The following is a 21,119-nucleotide window of genomic DNA, read 5'->3' as shown; positions in this document are numbered from 1 at the left end:
TCCTGGAGATACAAACAGAGAGATTGTCAGATTTAACAACCCAGGTTTCATCAGTTGTCAAATACTGCTGTAGGGAAGGCCATTTGGAAATGTCACATGATTTAGCTGATGTGTAGGTGCACACTGTCAGAACCTGTTCTATTTGCTATCTTTCCTCGAAGTGCTCTTTAGATGACTACAATCACAATACACAAATAGTGTACATCTGGGTATTAAAAGACTATTATGAATCCAAATTAAAGATTCATGTGCTGTGTCAAATGACTGCATCTTGTACATTTCACTAGCTGCAATTTAGAATATTACTTACTGCAACTACATTTAAGGAAGGTATGCAACTACATTTTAGCTTAAGAGGAATTTCTACACCTTGAAAAAATAGTATGCGTAGGAAAATGTCAGATCTGACAAAAATGTATACTCATGCTATGTGACTAAGTAGTCATCGTGGAGCCACATGATTCAGATTACGTATCTGATTTTTCCGTGAGACACAGAAAGTATGATTTTTTTTTCACTGTCAGGTGCTTAGTCTTAAAATAGCATGCACCTTTCCTGCCCTGGAAGGTACTTGCTCTGGATTTTTCCCATGAATAATCAGAATAATAGCTTGGCAGCAAATAAACGTAACTCTCCTGCTTCATCCAGAGCTATTAATTCCATTGAAGAAACAGTTTAGTATGACCTAACACGTTATTAGTTACAGGATTTGAGGCAGCTGTTTCATATTTGTCTCAGTCCTTCCAGGTACCATTCTAAAATGCAAAGTGGGAGTGATACTGCCAACTGAAGGTACTTCTGCGGTCTTAATGCTGATTCTCTCTCATTTTTGTATGCATGGATCTTAGCAAGCTGTATTTGGGATCAGAAATAGAGGAAGTGCCTAAGGAGTAAGAATACTTCATTCTTCAGGGAACAAATCCTGACACATTCTGCTTCCTCCAAAAGAAAAAGCAAGAGATAGAAGCATTTAACTTTCCGAACACCAGCAGTTTGCAAATCAGTATTGAAACTGAAAATCTGAATGTTTCTTAATCTGCTTAAAAGCAGAGCCAAGAGAACTTGAAAATAAAACAAAGACCAAGGCAACACCTTCTTTCATCCTTCCTTCCTATTACAATAATATGGTTTCATTCCTTAATAGTAACATACGTATACAGTGGCCTACTTTCTCTTCATGACCAGAGGCAGTGGTGGTGGAAAGGGTTATTGGTTTATTATAGCTGTGCCAAATTAACCTTCTACCTCACAGCTGTGGTTTCATGCCACACCTCTTGAGCATGGTAATACTTGTTTCCCAATCTCAGCTTGTTTCTTAAAGCAAATTGTCATCTTGATTGCATGATAGTGTATTGAGAAACCTTTTGGAGCGTTTATGAAAAGGGCAGGAAATGTGAGGTAGAGTTGAACTTATTTCAGAAAAGTTTATGGTTCATCTAAATTTCCTGGCCTGTGAAGTTTAGTGTCCCTAATGCAGCACTGCATTGTTATTTGCCTTGTGTATTCTTTGTAATTTGAATGTAATTCTCAGACAAATGTAGCTATGAAGGAATCTCTGAGTTACTGGTTTCATATGTACAGTCATAGCACTGATGAGGTCCAGGTTGTTATTTCCCATCTCAGATTCAGCATTCCTGTTTCTCTGGTTGTGCACTCTGGGAACACTCCCAGTCCCTGTGCTCTGGATATTTTTTCACTGTGGATATAAAGATGAGGTGTAGGAAAGGAAGTGGTATCTGGATGTGTGAGGTTTGTCCCGTTTTGGAGGTGGGATTCCACAGAGACAGAGCAGGGAGCTGCTAAGTGCTCCCACATCTACCATTGCAACATGGCACAAAGAACAAATCTCCTCCCCTACTTCTCAAAGCTCACAGTCTAAGTGTCTTGGGAACAGACTTTAATATCTGTGTGCTATTACTCCATCCATAGAAGAGTGCTCTTCTCCGGGGAGCAGTCAACAAGGCCTTAATGCAATACTGAAGCTCATTAACTGCTTGCTTAGAAAGCCCAAAAGAAAGAGGTCAGCAGAGAACATTTAATATATGAGGTCTGTACCTGAGGAAAAACGCAAAAAATCAGAAAATAACCTCTCACAGAAACAGTCTGTTTGTTAGCAGGAAATATGCTGATGGCACAAACAAAACATAAATGAATGCATTGCACATTTTAAAGGGAAAACCCTAAAGCAGAAATTTTAAGCAAGAAAACAAACAAAGCTGAACACTTCATGAAAGCTGATATTGTTGTTGATTATATACGGTAAAAACTAAACTGGAATGGACATGGACTGCACTAAAAAACTTTCAGATGGACAAAAGGGTAATAGTTTCCAGGTAACTTAGTTTTAAACAATAAAGAATATAGAAAAAAAAACAAACAAACCATGAAAAAAAACCCATGACCTAATGCAGAATAGGTCACTGGAAAACATGAAACACAAAAACATGATAAATCACTCACATAAAGTCCCAGATCATAGCTTTGCCCCTGGAACAAAGTCACATTATAAGACGCTGATCAACTAATTCCTTCAGCCTCTCAAGATCACAGTATTGGAAGAGGTCTCATGAAGTCATCCCCTCTTCCCCTACTCCACAACACAACCACTTTTCACAGACGGCTGTTCAGCCTGCTTTTAAACATCAGCATGACTTAAAATTATCTTATTTTCTTAGGCTGTAAGTAAAGTGAATTTTAAGGGAGGCTAGCCATGGGAACATAGGCATACCTTTAGAAAACCATAAGCACTAAGAGTTACAGATCACTAAGCCTCTCCCCAGCATAAGTAAAGCTAATGAGAAGGAGAGCAGCAGGATTAAAAAAACAAAACACACTTTTCAGAAGCAAGAGATGAGCTGGAACTTCCAAGAAGCACAGTTTGTAAAGTAAGCCTAATTGTAAACAACATAACTGTACCCACTTGCTATTCATAAACTAGAGTAGTTTTAAGTAGTGATATGGTAAGCAGGAAGAAACTCTAAACCAACATTCCTTCAAGTGCTGAGTATATCCTCACAGGCCATCTGCAGTTATGTCTTCCCAGGAGCTTTAATATGAAGTCTTCATCTCTAATGTACCATCTAAAGTACGGATTAAAACTTTCTAACTTGCTTACTTTTCATTTCTTTCTATCTTTATATTCCTACATATTTATTAAGTAATTTCATTGTATAATTTTTATTAATTTATCATATTATTCTTCCCTTTTTCCCACTGAAAAGATTAAAGATTTTAAGATGATGTTTTTTTCTTTTATCAGTTTTAAAAGCCCAGCATTGAGGCTTGGGCTCCTCAAATTTTTCAAATTCTTCTCCTTGTCACCTTACACCAGGGAGTCAACATTCTTTACCCTCTCATCTTTAATTTGAGCAGATCCTACTGGTCTACTCCTCTGATGACAGCACTTAAAAGCAAATAATATATTCCAGCTGAAGCTTTACTAAGGAAAGGTACACTAGAAGGAAATGTTTCATGCAACTTGCAAAATTTATTTTTGGTAATACATCCCAGGATGACTTTAACTATTTTTCCAATGACATGGCATGGTTGACAGGAGACCAGTTTATAGCCTATACCAACTCATATTCTTTTCTTCAGAAATGATTCCCAGTTGTTCCCTATTTTGCATCAATGATGATTAATCCCACCCATAAATTATTTATTAGGCTATATTAGGCTTTATTTCAAGTTTTACTCTGGTGTCTTTTTAGTTTCACTCTATTTTTAAGCTCATTTTTGCAATTTGTCAAGGACATTTTGAACTCTATTCTTATGCTCAAAAGAATTTGATGTCTCTATTTGTTTAGTAACATTTGCAATTTTAATCTAGGAACTAACCAGTAGAAACTGGAAACCATTATCTTTATTGCTTTGAAGATGAATCATAGATTGGAATCCCTGAAAAGAACCAAGATTTCATTTCAAGTCACCTCTGAAGTGTGATGAAGCTCATGCAGATGAGCATTCAGTGTCACTTTGGACTGTTGCAGGAGGAAGCTGTTTATCTCAAAGTTCACTGGTATCTCAGGCTACACCAGTCCATTCTGTGGGGAAGTATATCTCTTTACACCAAGGCAGCCTGCAAATTATACCAAAAAAGAGGCTTTGATTGCTGAACTCCTTTCATTACATGATTCATTCTAAAGTTCACCAATGATGCTGTTATCTATGTTTTATATATATATATATTGTACTACTATATTATTAATTATAATATTCCATTCCTCATTAAATTAAGTTCTGTGTTAATGAAAAGATTAGATTTATTAGGCATGTATTACATTAGGCAGGGGATTTAGCTAAGTTCTCTGGGGAGTCTGTCTGTCCTCTTCCTTAAGTTGTAAGTGGAAAAATTTCTAAAAATAATCATTACAAGCTTTGATCCAAATGAATAATTCATTAGCTAAATTATTTGGCAATGCTCAGAGCTCCAATTTAAAGGGTTATTCTTGTCTAGAACAGAACTGCTGGATGAGTTTGGAACAGCTCAGATCCTGCGGTCCATCCAACGTGGCTGTGCCAGCTCCTCCTCTAAGCTGTTGGAAGCAGTCAGGTATGCTATGTGTTCATTAGATCCAGAGCTGTGGGCAGGAAGGAGCAGGCTCTGATTTGGACTTTAGATTTAAAATCAAGAATTCACATAACTTCATGCTAAAATACCTATCTCACAATGCTTTGAGGTCATTTGAAATAATTTTGGGGATAATTTCTGTGAATATAGAGATTTCCAGGCTTGCCACCTCTGTAAGGTCAGGTATTATCGTTAAAATTTCATGTTAAAATTTAAAATTAGTATTGGGCAGTGATCCTGAAAAGAATCATTGAAATCACAGCACTGTTTGAAGTGGAAGGAACCTTTAAAGGCCATCCAGTCCAACTCCTCTGCAGTGAAAAGGGACACTAACAGCTCATTCAGGTGCTCAGAACCCCATCCAGCCTGACCTTGAGTGTCTCTAGGGATGAGGCATCCACCATCAATCCAGGCAACCTCAGGCAGTGCCTCACCTCCCTGTTGTAAAAAAAACTTCCTTATATGCAATATCAATCTCATCTCTTTGTTTTGAAACAATTTCCTCTTGTCCTATCACAACGGACTCTTCTAAAGAGTCTGCCCCTTCTTTCTTATATCCCCCCATTAGATACTGAAAGGCTGCTCCCATGTTTCTGGATTTTCTGTGGCCTCACAGGAACTGACAGAACCATGACAAGGACACGTGTTATGTGCTGAATGCACACAAGCAACTTCTTGTTGTGTATCAGAACAACAATTCATGCTGGGTGCCAGAATCAAAAGAGGAATGTACAAAGATGAAGGGGGGAAGAGAGTTATGTTTTACGCTGATGTCTTCTCCCCCAAGAAACAGAGCTTGTCTTACGACTGGTTTTTAAAGGAGCAGAGAAGAATGCCTAAGGACAGTGTTAAACACCTGGCTTCCTGGAGATCCTCCTTCCCAAAAGGCGGCTAATCTCTTTTCCAAAGAGACCTAATCTCTCCATTAGGCTATAAACAACCCTCGTTTCAAACATCGTATTTCAAGACTGAGGTAATAGCACAGCTGGGTATAACTGCGTCAAATCTTGTGCTTACATTTTTGGTCAAAGAGGATTGTATGAGTTTGATTGTATAAGCAGGAATCCCGAGTGGAAAGAGCCACAGCTCAGCAGCCCCAACCCTGGGCTTCTTCTGCCCCCTGGCGACAACTACAGGCCCTCTGCTGCTTTTTGGGCTTAAACATACCCAGCATGTTCTTGTTCATATCCTTCACTGAAATTTTTTTCCAGCTGCATCGTTATTGTTGGTATTATTAATATTACTGTTACAACGGAGGGTTTTCAATACAATAAAATGTAAGTGGGATTCTCATCCCAGACACAGGAACACAGGGCTGCGCATGGTCTTCTCACTCTGTCAGTAAGGTTTTTTGGTAATAAGTTCCAAACCCAGTGAGGTTTATCAGACTTGCTCCTAAGTACTACAAAGCTCACATAAACCTTACCTAACCCACTCTGCTGTGACTAACTACACTGAACAGCCATTACCATTTTTTAATGTGTGCCTGCATGATAACATTTGGAGGATGAAGATGGGATAGAGAAAGGATAGGATAGTTCAGCCACCTCAGTACCACAGTCAGCTATCTTCAGCAGTATGGAAATACTCAAAGAACATTAAAGAATCTGTACTTGGAGGAACAGATTGGGTACCTTCACCACAAGTGACAAACACATTCTTTTGAGACTTCTGCAGGCACATGAATGCTAACCTTGTTCCAATTTTTCCCTTCTGTTGTGGAAGAAATTGAATTACTGAAGACATCAATGCAATTACTTTTGCTTATAATTTGAAATCCCAGCTTAATTATGTCCTACCCATACATGAACTTCGTAGTGCCTATTTTAATCATATGGCATAATCCACTGCAGCTGGGTAAATAGATGATTTATATCTTGGTGGTGCCTAAAACAAGCAGGATTATATCACATGTAGTATTTATATGGGGTAATCTATAGAACAAATTGTACTCCAAACTATTATTATTATGCCTTTTGCAGGCGGACGGTGCAGTTGAGAGGATTGGTGTCTGTGTTCTGCAACTCAGCCTTAGGAATTTTTTCTTTTACCCCCAATCTGAATCTTAAGTTTCAGTACCCAAACAAGTACCATGGAATTAGGGAACACAAAAGTCTTTGACCTGAAACTTTTTCTGCTGAAGTCACTGGTAAAACTGCTGTGGATAACAAAAACTGTAAGGACAAAAGTTTGCCAACATAGAACAAACACTCTGACATCTTTCCAATGGATACCACTGTGCCATATAAATTTAGGAGTCTTGGAAAACGTGTAGAACAAGGGCTGTCTTTCAAAGGGTTTTAATGCCACAAATTCTCACCTACATATCAGACACTATGAAAATCTTAACAGAGTTAATTATCTGTAGCTTCATCAGGAAATTCTAGAGGCTGCATCTGCAAATGAACTAGCTGATGCTGAAGACATAAAGTGCATACCATATTAACTGTAGACAAGCTGGGCCCATTAGCTGCTGGAGTGCTTTAGGTTCACTCCTGGAGAACCACTATCTTATTTTATCTAAAAATATACATCAATTTGTGTAGTCAAAGATGACTGCACAAATATTGGACAATTAACTTCAAAGAGAATTCCTGGTATACCTGAAATGTTACTGTAAACCAATCTTCTCTTAGAAATTCTGATTTATTCCATGGAAAATCCTGTATATAGAAAAAGATCTTCCATTATTCCTAACCAATTTTCATCATACAAGATTTGCTTTTAAAACTCTGATCTTAACTCAAGAGAAACAAATCACTTTTGTCTGGTGCATTCTATTTGCACATTCTCCATTTATTGACATTTATTGACTTAATCAGCTCTCACCTTTCCTTTGAGAAATGTCACAGCCTGTTGAGGTGTACAGCCTGCCTTCTTCACCATTCATTTCAGTGGGGCTGATAATTTTCCATTAAGGTTGAAAAAGACCTCTGAGATCCTATCACCAATACTGGCCTCCATGACCTTAAGTACCACATCTAGACTCTTCTTGAACACTTCTACGAACGGAGGCTCCACGACCTCCCTGGCCAGCCTGTGCCAGTGCCTGACCCCTCTTTTGGAGATTTTTTTCCTAATATCCAACCTGAACCTTCCCTGGCGCAATCTGAGGCAATTCTCTCAACCTCTCATACATATTCAACCTCTTTAAGTAACAAAAGCGGGTAAAATCAGGCAGTGTGCAACTAAACTACATTTCTGCAAAAGCAAGTCCAACATTTTGAATTACCTTTCTAAAAACTTTACTGCTCCTTATAGAGAGCCCAAGGTCCCATTTGTGGAGCTTCAGCCTTGCAGTGAGGGCTCCCATGTGCCCCTAGACCACAGACTGGGATAGCTCTGGGACAAGCTGCTCAGATCTGCAGGGTTACTTCAGCACCAGCAGATGTCCCTGCCATGTAAGAAATCACCATTCAGAATGGAACCTTGATGAGAAAAAACATGCTTCTTGGTTCAGTCTGAGCACTGTTTCTGGAATGGACATAAATACAAACAGTATCCTCCTTCCTTCCTTCTCCAAGAGCAGTAACAGAATTGGGATCTCCTATGTGTATAAGCAGACAGGTTGCACGTAGCTTTCTGGGATTTACAGTATACAGCTTACTACCACTGCTTTTGTCACTTATATTAGAATAGGAAAATATATGGAAAATATTCTGACATGAGAGTCTCAGGCAATTTCTGACACAGACAGTCAGAGGTACTTTGTCAGTGCCCTGGTGCCCTATTAACAAGTACAATTAACAATAATGAAACTGCTGCCTTTAACTGGCCTGCACAGTGGCTCCAGCATTCAGACCAGAAAAGCTGATTCTGAAAAAAGCTGACTAATTTCAATGTTGTGACAATGCTTTGTGAAATAGTCAATGTTCAGCACAGGATGGTTCAATTGAATACTCTATTTCTCTGCTTCACTTATCTGCTCTGTGTGAGAACTTTCTAAAAGCCTACCTCAGAGTCCTTCTTTCAAAACCAAGGATAAAATTCATTCCTAACACAAATTACAAAACTACTGAGATCCATTTTGAAATTTGGATGTAATTTAGCACACCATGTGAATATAAATCTTTATTATGAAATTGTTTGTAATTTTATTAGCAGAGATTTTTGTTGTGTACACACCAAAATACTTACAGTTAGAAAACTCCTGGCACAGAATTGCTATATCTAGCATTTGTAGATGAAAGCATTTACAGGTGAAGGATGCATTAGATCACTGAATCTAGCAGTAAAAAAAATAACTTTGTTCATATGAGAACTTATAAAGACAGTAATCCTTTACTTTAACAGCATACAAGTGGAGACATCTAGAATTAAATCACAGTACACAGTATCGTACAATTGAACTTTCTGAAATGATCATCTTAATTTCTAGATCATTTTCTGCCAAAGGATTTTGCAGTGAAGGACAGGTTTAGTCCTGTGAAAATTCTGACCAGCGAACAGAATCAGTGGTGTCACTTGGTGCTCCATGCTCTCTTCTCTGTGACAAACTGTTCAATAGCAAAATGTGAATAGCCTGAGGATGCACTTCTCATAACATGCCCATCCTGTTTATGCGGGCAACAATTAGTTGAGTAATTCAACTCCCTGTGATAACAATGTCTGCACTTCCCCTGACTAACCAAGGCTCACTCTGAGAGATAAAACTGAGCACTTGGTTCTCCAAGAGAATAAGGAATCAAATGGGTATATGACTCAGTTAGAACACATGTCCCATAGATAAAGTTTTCAAAAAACAAAATAGAAAGCGAGAACATGGGATGCTTTCATCAGTTCCTACTTCTTCAAGATCTAACGTTTCTCGTGCTGTTAGGCTTTTAGAAGTGCTTCCAGACCACACTATTCCTTTGGGTGCTGTAATGGCATTTATAGAAGCTAAAGGGAAGCTCTGATGTATAAAACTTTCAGCATGGGTGTTTTAAAGCACAGAGTGAGTTTGTGCCATTTTAAAAGAGTATCATACATGAGATCAAGGCGATTTACTAAAGAAATCTAAACAAGTAAATTTTGTAACATTGTGCAAATATAGCTGGAACATAAGAATCTGTCAGCTGGCTTTTCCAATAACTCCAAAATATAATATTTGCTGTTTAGTATTAATTTTGACATGTAGCAAATCCCCAGACAGTTGTAAGTTCAGCAATGAGACACTGTAAATGACATCTCTTAAATGTTTTAAGCATGTCCTCAATACACACTCCATGAAGGAATGACACGGGCGTATTTGTTGTGCTCTAATAATACAGCTGATTTGGTATCCCAATCCTTGTTTTCAATTCTTTGAAAGGACAAAATAAATAAATAAATAAAGATGTAGCTTAAGCAAGTAGCTGAAATTGTTCTAGGGGAAGGCATTCACTGTGGAATTGCTCTGGTAGATGCATAGATAGCAAAATACACACAGCAACGTGTAAATCTCAGAAGCACTGGCCAAGTAACTTTGCCTGTGAAAGTAAGCAGTACGGCAAAAAAACCCCTTATGTCAAAAGGAAAAAAAAGTCTTGGGGAACCCTGATGAGCAAGTAACAAATCTTTATAAAGTCTTTCAATTTTAATTAAAATTTAGTGATTTGTACACAGAGGTCCAAAATTTGCTCTTATTCTCAGGCAGAATGCCTCCCTCAAAAAACAACACGAGGAGCTGAGTTTACAGTAAATACATGTTACTGTACCCCGTCCCACAATGGCAATGGGCTGACCATGGGCAAACAAAACAGCCAAATGCAGCACAGATGATAAAAGCAAGCTTTACAAGAACAGTGTGCTGAAAGAGCGTCCCCTCTGTAGGAGGACCCCAATCCCAGCAGAATTCAGGGAATCCTTGGGAGAGAGAGAGAGGCATTATTAACACCACAGCTGCAAGCAGTGTTTCTGCCAGAACTGACATCTTATTAGTTAGTTCTAATCACATCACGAAATAAGAAACTGTAATGTTCCTGCAACTACTTGTTCCATGTTGCTGTGGATAGGGAAAAGAGAAAGCGTGGGTGGGTAGTCTGGTGGATGCACAGCACAAGTGAGATAAAAAATTCTGATTAAATATTTAGACTTTGGGAAAACAAATGAGATTAGGGACACAAGCAGAACCGTGTTCATGATTAACAAGGCAGAGCTGATACTTCCTTCAATGAATAGATAGCAGCAGTACTACTCTGCATAAATACTTCTGAAGACTGCTTTTGCAATGGCAAGACAACAGAGTGAAAGCCCTGTTCTGAAGAAAGCAGCTGGAGGCAAAGGAAAGAAGGACAGAAAAATAAGTGCAGTTTCTTTAGCAAATTCTGCCCAAGGAAATCAGAATATTGCTATTCTGTTTGTAATCAAACATCCATAAAAAGCCTATTTTGTTCTTCCAGGACTTCATTATTTTCTGGGCATAACAAGAATGAATATGGCCTCGGGTCTGTCAAAATTTCCTGAGCATTCAGAATCTGAAGTGAGTCAAGAAGCCTACATACAATGTTTGTTTATAATATAGAGGCAATAATCAGGTTGCAGAGCATGTGGCCTTTTATTTCCATTACCGCGCTACTGTGCATAGCTCTGCCTTGACCAAGGGTAAGCGCATGGATAGAAAGCACAAGTCTGTGCATAGCATAGTAATATTTCCATTTGGCAGATTTCTGTAGCAGAATGTTATTTATTTATTTGATATTCAACCAGAGTTGAGAACTTGTCCTGCACTTCTGTCTCCAATGGTTGGCACTGCTACCTATGTGTGAATTATTTTTCTGCCTTAATGGAGTCAGGAATTATAAATTCCATTAGCCTTTAGGGTCTGGAAGCCTAACTACCATCTCTCTCTTTCTGTTTGGACAACTGAAGCCTTAACTCCTGTCCCCAGCTGCCAGCCTCACTGTGCACAGCAGAGGGGAACAGATGATGGCCAAGTACTAAGAGCAGCCAAATAACAACTGGAAAAATCTGGCTGTATTAATCTGGCTGAAACCAGTGTTTTGGTTTTTTTTGCTTTGTTTTGTTTTTTTTGTTTGTTTGTTTCATTTTTCTGGTTGTTCAGGTTTGGATAGCATGGTTTATAACAGGAGTATGGATGTAATTATACAATTTTTCAAATATTGGAGCTAAATATTTTTAATTGAAATTGTTGCATTATCTTCCTATGCTCAGATAACACAGGAAAATCATCTGAGGCAAAAACATTGTCATGAACTGCTTGCCCTTTGATTTTTACCTGCGCAAACACAGAACATACTGACATATTTTTTACTACACCTGGGGCATTATCACTACCTCAGGCATTTAAATCATTATGAATTGAGGGAGTTTGCTATATCACATACAAAGTTGCAAAAGCTAGGAGCACTTCTACCAGAACAAAGGTTTCTATTGACGTTAATAGGGTAAATTTGCAGCAAACAGAAGTACAGTTTGCTTTGTCCTGCGGTGGGCAACAATGTTGGTGTGAAGGCATAAGTATATGTGACACAACTTACAAGACCTTGGCTTGGATTTGTCTGCTATAATATTTATGGAGCAAAATATAGGTAATTGTGTCTTTTCTGTAATGTCCATCATAAACAAGTTGCTGGAAGATAACCACAGCTATTGGGAATGATGCTTGAGAGAAAAGGCCAATTGGAAGAGTAGAAGCAGAATATGCAAGAAGAGATACACAACTGATCAGGGACACAGCACCTGAGTATTTGGCTTTCATAAGGCCAGAGATGCCAGATTAGTTCTCTGTTAAGGAAAAGAGAATGACAGGGCTTTCAAGGACACCTCAAAGGTAACTGGAGGGAAAGCAGTATTAGTAAGCATTGCTTCACAAACACTGGTATGTACCAGCCTTTGTATGCTTAAAGGGTAAGAAATTTGCTCAAGATAGCATTTCATTTGAAATGCTATCAATGCTTCAAATGCATTTCATTTGAAGATGAATCAGTGTTGTTTTAGGTAACTCAGTTCTGCCTATGCTGGTCTGTTTTTAACATGACACTTTATCAGTGTGTTTTTCAATATCAAGTTCTGGCTTTCACTCTGTATATGGAAAGGGAAAGAAAAATGATTACGAAATGTGACACTTGCATATAAGACAATTTGATGATCTGATGAGTGTGAAAGAGTTCAGCCTCATCCTTTGAGCACACAAGGTTACCTCAGTCACTGAGGTTCTGGGGGAAGTAAGCAAGATGACAGAAGAGTAAGGGACTCACAGCTTCCCTCCAACACACAACTCTAAAATCAGACCAGAAATCACAAAGCTAGAACTTTTTCATCATTACTTCATTTTCAAAATTTCAGTTTCTGTTCAAATATCCTCAGTATAACATTTTTTTTTTCCCTCAATAGAAAAGATAGCAGCAATGCATGAAATGCTTTCAAACTGGAGTCATTCCATTGGCAAAGAACTAAGAGGTGAAGCATATGGTGAATTAAATTCATGCTGAAAGGATATCTATCACATTTACACTACACCCTGAATATTGCAGGCATTATGATAACCTTCAAGAAAATGCTGTAAAATACATGGAAAGACACCAAGAACGTTTCAGATTATGGCCACAGGAAAAAAAAAAAAGTGTGATGGAAGATGCACCAGATGGGAAGGTGTAAAGATTGGTCATCTAGAGATGGACCTCATTTAGCATACTATTTGATATTCAGAAATACAAGCAGTTGCAAAAGTTGCTACAACTTTCAAGTTCATAATAGTCCACTTAACATCCACATAATGAAGCTTGATCTTGCAGGTCTGTCTGAGGCATTACAGGACTTCTGCATCAACCATGTATATACTATCACCATCCATTTAAGTTGCAAAGATGTTTACATTCATCTTAATTTCTGCCTCTAAAACTCAGGGATGCCAATTTCTTCCTCTGCTACACACTCTTTATACATTAGCATTGACTTCCCTCTTCCCATTCATCCAAATTATTTAAGTACTATTTGCACTACACAGAGATTTGAAACACAATGACGGTAAATTATTTAGCAAACAATTAGAGGAAGGAGTGCAAACAAATCCCCTAATTTCCAGAAGTATCTTTAATCACTTGGCGCAGCCTCAGAACTCCAAGCAAATATTAAGGTAATTAATTGCTGTCAACCTGCCAGCTACAGGAAAAGCACCGTCAGTGAATTATGGAAATGTGTCCCTCATACTTCAGAAAGTGTGAATACAACCACTTGCTGTCAAGGTCACACTTTGAAACTGCAGTGCTATTCCCATAGTGCAGAACTTCAAATTTATTCTGATGGTTCCTTTAGGATTTTCAAGCCTTCATTCAACAACCATTACCAATGAATGAAACACTCCATTCATATCTCAAATGAGTACTTCAGATATAACCTTTGAATAACCTCTGGTAATTGGTTGACATATGACTTTCATGTGAGTTTCAATGTAAAAATTTTTCTAACAAAATCCAGACAAGCACAAAGACAAAAATTCACAATCAAAAAGGCAAACCAGGGCACTGTTCCAGAAGCCAGCTGTTCACCTGCTTTATTTTACAGGAACAATTTCAGCTTACAAAATTTAGGAGTGCTGCATCACACGATTGTTACAAATGAATTAGATCAACAACCACTTAAAGCATTAAACACTGCTGCAAATTGAATTGTAGAGGTCTTCGGAATTCTTAGCATCCTTATCACAGAGTGGCTTGGGTTGGAAATGATGTAAAAAAATCATCCAGTTCCAACCCCTGGCATGGGTTGGCTTCCACCCACCAGATCAGGCTGCTCAGTGTCCCATCCAGCCTGGCCTTGAATACCTCCAGGAATGAGGCATCCACAACCTGCCTGTACAGTCCATGCCAGTGCCTCACCACCCTTTCAGTGAAAAGTTTCCCCCGACATGTGAAAGACAACATTAAGAGATGCTGCTGAAGATATGGCAATGGTCCCACCGAAACAACACTCTGTGAAGAATGCAACTCCAGGGTCCCCTTTCTGTTTAGTACATCCTCATAAACCTCCCAGGAAGCAAAAAAAGACCTAAGCATTCTTGTCTTTGCTATGCCGTGCCAACTTAAATCTAAAACGCTACTTCAGTTATTTTGCTGTTGATCACTACATATTCATAGTTATCTATCACTGCTTTTAAATACAGTAGAATTGTTTTAACGCATTTCTGTGAAATTTCACAGCTCCAATTTCTTATTGAAAAAAGCAACGTAGGAGGACAGAGCTTTATAGTGTTTCCTGGCACAGGACTCCACGCAAACTCTGACAAATCCATTTGTACATGAACTTGACATGTACTAGGGTCAAGTACGAAGATGATCCAGAGCACAGTCCCATGGAAATATCTTGGCTTATCTGTATTTGCTCAGTCCCCTGTGCCACACAGAAAAGAAACAGCTTTAGGAGTACATTTTGGAGACTCGCTTGAGATAGGTTTGCTTATTTTTACAGCTCTCACCAGAATGCTTTAAAGTCACATCCTCAACATTCGGAGGCCACCCAAAGGAAACCAGCATATAATCTACATGCATTTTGGATGTTGTAGCTGATGTTGCACTTTAGGACCGAAGTTTTGCCATATGCAATGAATGGTGATTTTATGCCTTAGAGCAGATCTACCATAACATTTCTTTGTCAGAATAACAAACAGGCATGGCTTTAAACAAGAAAACACAGCTTCTCAGGATCTGTACACTTGTAACATCAAGAATGGTAAGGACTCTAGTCTAGAGACAGGTTTCACCATACATTAACTCTTGCAGAGTGCCAGCTTTCCAGTATTGTTGAAGTTCCTATCAGAGCTCAAGGTGCTGAGACAAACTATGAGAACAAGATAGTGAAATACCCTGGACCAACTTCAGCCAGAAATCTTACTGGTTCACTCTTCCCATTGAAAGTCATCCTACTTCTTTTCAGATCACAACTTATAGAGTTCATAACCACTCATATGGGCGTGCCAACACCCAGAGGTAAGTTGACAGTTCCACATAGAAGATCACTGCAAAATGGCAGAGAAAGCAGCTGGCACAGATGGGAAGTCATGCTAGCACTGATCTAACACTAACTGTGAGAAACAGTTTTGTACATCTAGAGATATCGAGTAGCTTGGAAACTTTGTTAAGTACTAGGGAAGACATCAAGAGTGAAATAGAGCCTCTGCCACAGGAGGGAGGCTAGGCTGGCTTGGAATGCTCAGCAGAGAAGTCTGCTTCACAGTTCTACAAGACCATGGCACACAACAGAGAGACAGTTGTTCCCTACTCTGATATTGCAAGTCTAGCCTACAAATTCAAAGCAAAGTAGGTGGTGCTCTTGCTGCTAGTAATGAATGACTGACCAGAAGCCCAGTGAGAGAAAGACACTGAGCAAACTTCTGCTAGTGAAAGAAGAGATACCATGGGAAAGGTGTTCCATTGTCTGGAAGCCTGAAATGGAGGAAGTACCACTCAATAATTACAAGAAGTAGACAAAATTAGACCTCATCTTCCTATGCCTGGTGCAGTAAGGAGATGATCTATTTCTTTTAGTCTTAGAAGTAGTAAGAAAGCTGTTACCATTGTAGGACCTAGCACCTCTCCACAGCCTTACAGAAGATTATTATAGGTTAAAAATTATATGGCAGAAAAACAACTCTTACTGAAAAAAAGATACTTCTATTTTACTGCTCACCAGGACCTCATTCTTTATATTTGCTCAGTTTTCTAAGAAAATTATTGCAGTAGGGCAAATGAATGCTCAAAAAAGTGGTGGTTATGTCATTTTTCAACGCCCAGGGAAGTGGGCAACTTTGAAAGAGATGGAAGTCAGACGATACTTAATACAGAAAATTCTCCAATCCTATGCATACATAATTTTGCAGAATTGAAGACTTCCTACTCTTTTATGCAGATTGCACTTATTTATGTTCAGGTCTTGTACTTGTACTACATTTACACCATTATTCTGAAGAGAAAGATCTTTGTAAGTGTGCTAGGTCCTATTCTTACTTCCTTAATGCAGCCAGGATTTTGTCATGAACACTGATGCAGACTAATTTTAATCTGCCTGTTTTAAGAGGGCCATCTTTCTCAGAGGGAAAGATAGATTGCTCTAATATTCAAGGTTTTGTAATAACAAAATGTCTGACCAAAACTGCAGCATACGTGGTAGATTGGGCAGAAAGAATTATTCCCATGTAGATTCTAACGTTGTATTTTAATAAATGTTTTAAATAAAGAGATGGCTACTTCCTATGCAGTTTTGCTTTGTTCTAATGAAATATTTACCATGCTGTAATTGCAGTCCATCCCTCAGGCAGAAGTATACTGCCAGCCACACAATAAATATTACACTATGCCTCACTAGGGCTTTCTGAAAAGAAAACTTCTCTTTTTAGATAGAACTTGATTGATAATAGCTCGTTCTGAGAGGACCACTAAGGTTTTTGTTCACTAAGAGGATTTTAGAACCAGCAGGGTGGTGAGATGAAGTACACAACATCATATTTTGCTAATCATTTCTTATTAACTGTATCTCACAGTAGAAACAAACCACATGAGTCAAATCACCAAGTTAGTTTTCAACTTTAAAGGCACCTCATAAAAACATTTCCAAAAATACAGACAATTTTTTTGAAAGCAACAGGAAAGCTAGTTAGAGCAAAATGCAAAATGAGATCCTCTTCTCATAGCTCTGCACTGCTCCACTTAAATCAGCTGGGAAAACAGATCTTCCTTTGGTCAATGTCAAAGTACTTTTTTCCTTTCAAAGGCAATAAGTCTAGTTTGATCATAACAAAAGGCATCAGAAAAGGTTTGGATTTATTTTCACACTTAGACTGCTTGTTTCCAGAGTCTAATGATACTTGAAGTACATTTCAACCTCTTCCCTAGTGCTGCCCCTCTCACCTCTTGCTGGTATGGGCCCTACATCTTCAAGACCAGCAGAACTGTCAGTCTCAGTTTTCATAAACCAGTTATGAATATCTGTGTGAAACCAAAATACTCAGACTGGTGCAAGTTCAAGTGATGCTGTACAGAAAACAGAGAACCTGACAGGAACTCCTGTATTGCTGTCTATCTCTATTGCTGACCATAGTTTCTCTGTCATGGAAGTGAGTATGGTGGTGACAAGAAGGGAGAGAACAAGAAGTACTAAGAGTGAAGCTCTTGGTTTTCTCAGTTCCCGCTCTCAATCTCTGTCTTTCCTTTGTAGGTTATAAGTTAATACTTCAATCTGACAAATGGAAAAAAACAGGGCATAGCCAGAAGGTAGCAATAAATATTCAGCAATATGTAATACTTTTTCGCTTTAGTTTCCCCTTCATTCATCCAAAATTGCCTCAGCATATTCTTCGTTACAGAATGGAGAGGAGGACAGTTTATGCCAAACAGATGTATTTGTTTCCTCTTAAAAAAAATATCTGCCTCTCACTTCTGCATTCAGAACCACATATTTACAGAGTGTTACATTGCCTACAACCAGACTTTAAATATTTATTGCTCATGTGGTTGAAAAATAATGCAATTAGATGACAAGGAACCCTCCACAGATTCTCCCTTAGACAATATTTCACGCCATGGGGGAAAGCACTCTATGTCTGGTTGGTATCTTACTCTGCAATAAACTCTGCTGGGATGGATTCTGCTGGGTCTTCTGTTTGCAGAGGAGAATGTAGATGTAAGGAGTCCAGTTTTTCACAGCTCATAGCAATGACCTATGAGCTCCCAAATCAAAGTGGGAGGGAGAGAAAGGAGAAATACAGTACTTATTTCCAGTTCTGCATACTCTCAATGGACCCATAGTCTGTCAACCTACAAGTTCTCCCTTTTTCCTACGTCTCCATAAAGTAGACATTCTGATCAGCAATGAAGACAGAAGCGACAAGGAACAGGAATCATACAGTTGGCCTGACCCATCCCACCACCTGGCAAATACTTATTTGCCAAAAAAGGAACCATCAGTGTCACTGTAATATGAAACAACATCACAGGAAGAAGCAGCAGGTCTCAGGAGGGCCATACAACATTTTCAAGTGGCTTGCACTTTGCCAGAGCTCAACATATCGCCACCAGCATACGTATTAATCTGAATTAAATTAACTACTGCCAAAACAGGCAAAGTCTGAAGGACCAATCAAACTTATCCTTGTTAAACATGCACAGGTTGAACAGTGTGACTTTCATGGTCAAGTATATTTTAGCAACCACATAATGATTTCTACCCATTTGGTTAAATGTATGGAGAACCGAGTCAGATGAGGTTCAAAATTTTTGATTAAACATAGTAACTAGATTTCATAGCAAGCCTTCTATCATTTTGCCACCTCTGTGGAGAATGGTACTATCTTTCCCTCAATTTGTGGTGATTCAGACAGATGTCAAGCTCAGATCTATGATGGTGTCCAATCTGTACTGAATTGTCTACAGTGCTTAATACACTGTAAGAGCATCTTTCAGAAATGGAAACTCTGAAGAGTGTTGAAAAAGAGAAATATATCCTTTTTTTTCTTTTTCTAAATAGATAAAATATACGTACAAAGAAAACACAGTTGCATAATTAATATCTTAACACATATGATCAGTCAGGAAGTTTTCCCAATACTAATTTGATTATTTCTCATGTGATCATAGTCAATGGAATTTTTTTTTTTCCACCTTTTTATCTTGGCAGTTCAAGACTTCTTCCATTTTTTCTCGTCTGGATCCTACGTTTCTGAAACTCCTGATTTAATTTCATGTAAGTGAGGGTATGGTTCTTTCTGCACAGAGCATAGGTTGCCATAGGCTTTTTAGTTCCTTCCAGAAAAAATGAAGACATAACTTGTGATACTCTGTGTAAACAGGAAGAAAATCATTCATCTTGCAAATAGATGGAAATCATAGAATAACCCAAGGTTCCATCTGCAGTCACTATGAAGTGGGTGTAAGTATTTAATTTACAAGTGATACAGCACCTAGAACTGAACTCTGTAGCTGTCAGTAGAGCTATTTAAATGACAGAACTCCTCCATGCTTCTGCCACTCCATCAAGAGACAGGAAAAAGGCATTTTCAGTTTTAGAAATATTCAAGAATGAAAAAGGACTATTTACATCTTTAAAAAATACAGAAAGTAAAAAGCTAGAACGGACATGACAAAAGGTCAAATCTCCACTATGAGACAGGCATAGAGAATGGAGAGACATCATGGGTAATGAGAGGTACAATACCAAAAGTTACTAATTTCAAAAACATGTTAGAAGAGAAAACAATACAAGAAAACATTAATGCTCCAAAGTGCGTGGGTTATGTCCAAGCAAAATATTTACTAAGAAACAAAAACAAATTTCTTATAAAGGAAAGGCTACACTAGCCTTTAAAAGTCTGAGAACTGAAAGAAAACCTTGAAATGGGGCTGATGAGAAGGCAGAGAGAAGGGGAGATGGCCAGTGGTGGGCCTGCAGTGCTCAGAAGTCACAGGAAAATGCCAGAACAAGTAGCAGACAGGATTTTTCTTCTGCTTAAGTTAGCTTCATTCCTTGAGACACTAATGTGCTGAAGTAGGTTATTTTGGTTTTACAACTGAGTGTAAAGGGAAGCATTCTCAAAAAACATTGAACATCTGACTGAGAGCTGATATTACCTAATTTACTCAACTTTATTAGATTTGATAGTTTTATGCCACTAGATTAAAGCACTTAGGAGTCAAATTGTTAAAAGAATTAAATCATATGCCAGAATTCAGAAAAGCAAACCCTTATCACAGATGTCAGGCAGAAAACATTATGAAAGACACCAGTTAGCTGTGAGCAGCCACAAGATCCATGCAGGTGAAATAAGAGGGTTTTGCACACTTGGCCTAGGATACCTTCGTGTGTTTGACATTTACAGCGTCCCAACCCAAGGGGAGAGGATTCTTCCCATCTGCCTGCCACCATGTGGCAGCAGATGCAGGAGTCTCCAATAACACGTGCTCATATAGATGAGGAAAAGCCACAGATTTTTGTGAGTTCAGCTCACATGCAACAGCAATAAATATTTTCATAGCTGAAAGTAATGCCACGATTTCCTGCAGGAAACTCTCTTCTCTCCAGCATGGCTCAGACAATGCTACAAGGGGAAGCCACAGACTTCTCTTACCCTTCACAAGCAAACTACATCTTCAGCATATGCCTTTAAGAACTTACCTTTCCATAATAGTGAGAGCCTTCGTACCTTCAGTAAAGTGGAAGAAAGGGTTAAAAAATAAAAATACTCTAAGGCACAACTTCCCTCCTGATCACAAAAGTACACTCTATGATTTCTTCTCCAAACTAAAATGCTTTGCTTTCTTCCTAACCTACAAAGCTCAAAAAGTCCTCTGTCTTACCCATTGAGATAGAGGAATAGGAAAAATACCCTTGCCCTTTTCTCAGACGCCTCCAATTACTCTCAGCTGCAAATTGCAATCCTAACCACCTGCTTCTTGTTTTTACAATGGCTTCTGGTGGCAACAAGATTTCTAACCAGAGGTGGGTATTGGCATTGTAGGTCCAGCTGAAGCTGAAGCTGTGCCCCACTGAGGATTTTCAGTTATGGGCACTGCAAGCAGCTGTGCTAAGTGATGTATTTTCACCGCAGAAACCCCTTAGACCGCAGTCTACACCCTAGAGA

The sequence above is a fragment of the Tympanuchus pallidicinctus genome, unplaced genomic scaffold, assembly GCF_026119805.1.
Source record: "Tympanuchus pallidicinctus isolate F22 unplaced genomic scaffold, pur_lepc_1.0 scaffold3, whole genome shotgun sequence".
In the NCBI taxonomy this organism is placed as follows: domain Eukaryota; kingdom Metazoa; phylum Chordata; class Aves; order Galliformes; family Phasianidae; genus Tympanuchus; species Tympanuchus pallidicinctus.
Note: the sequence above shows the minus strand (reverse complement) of the source record.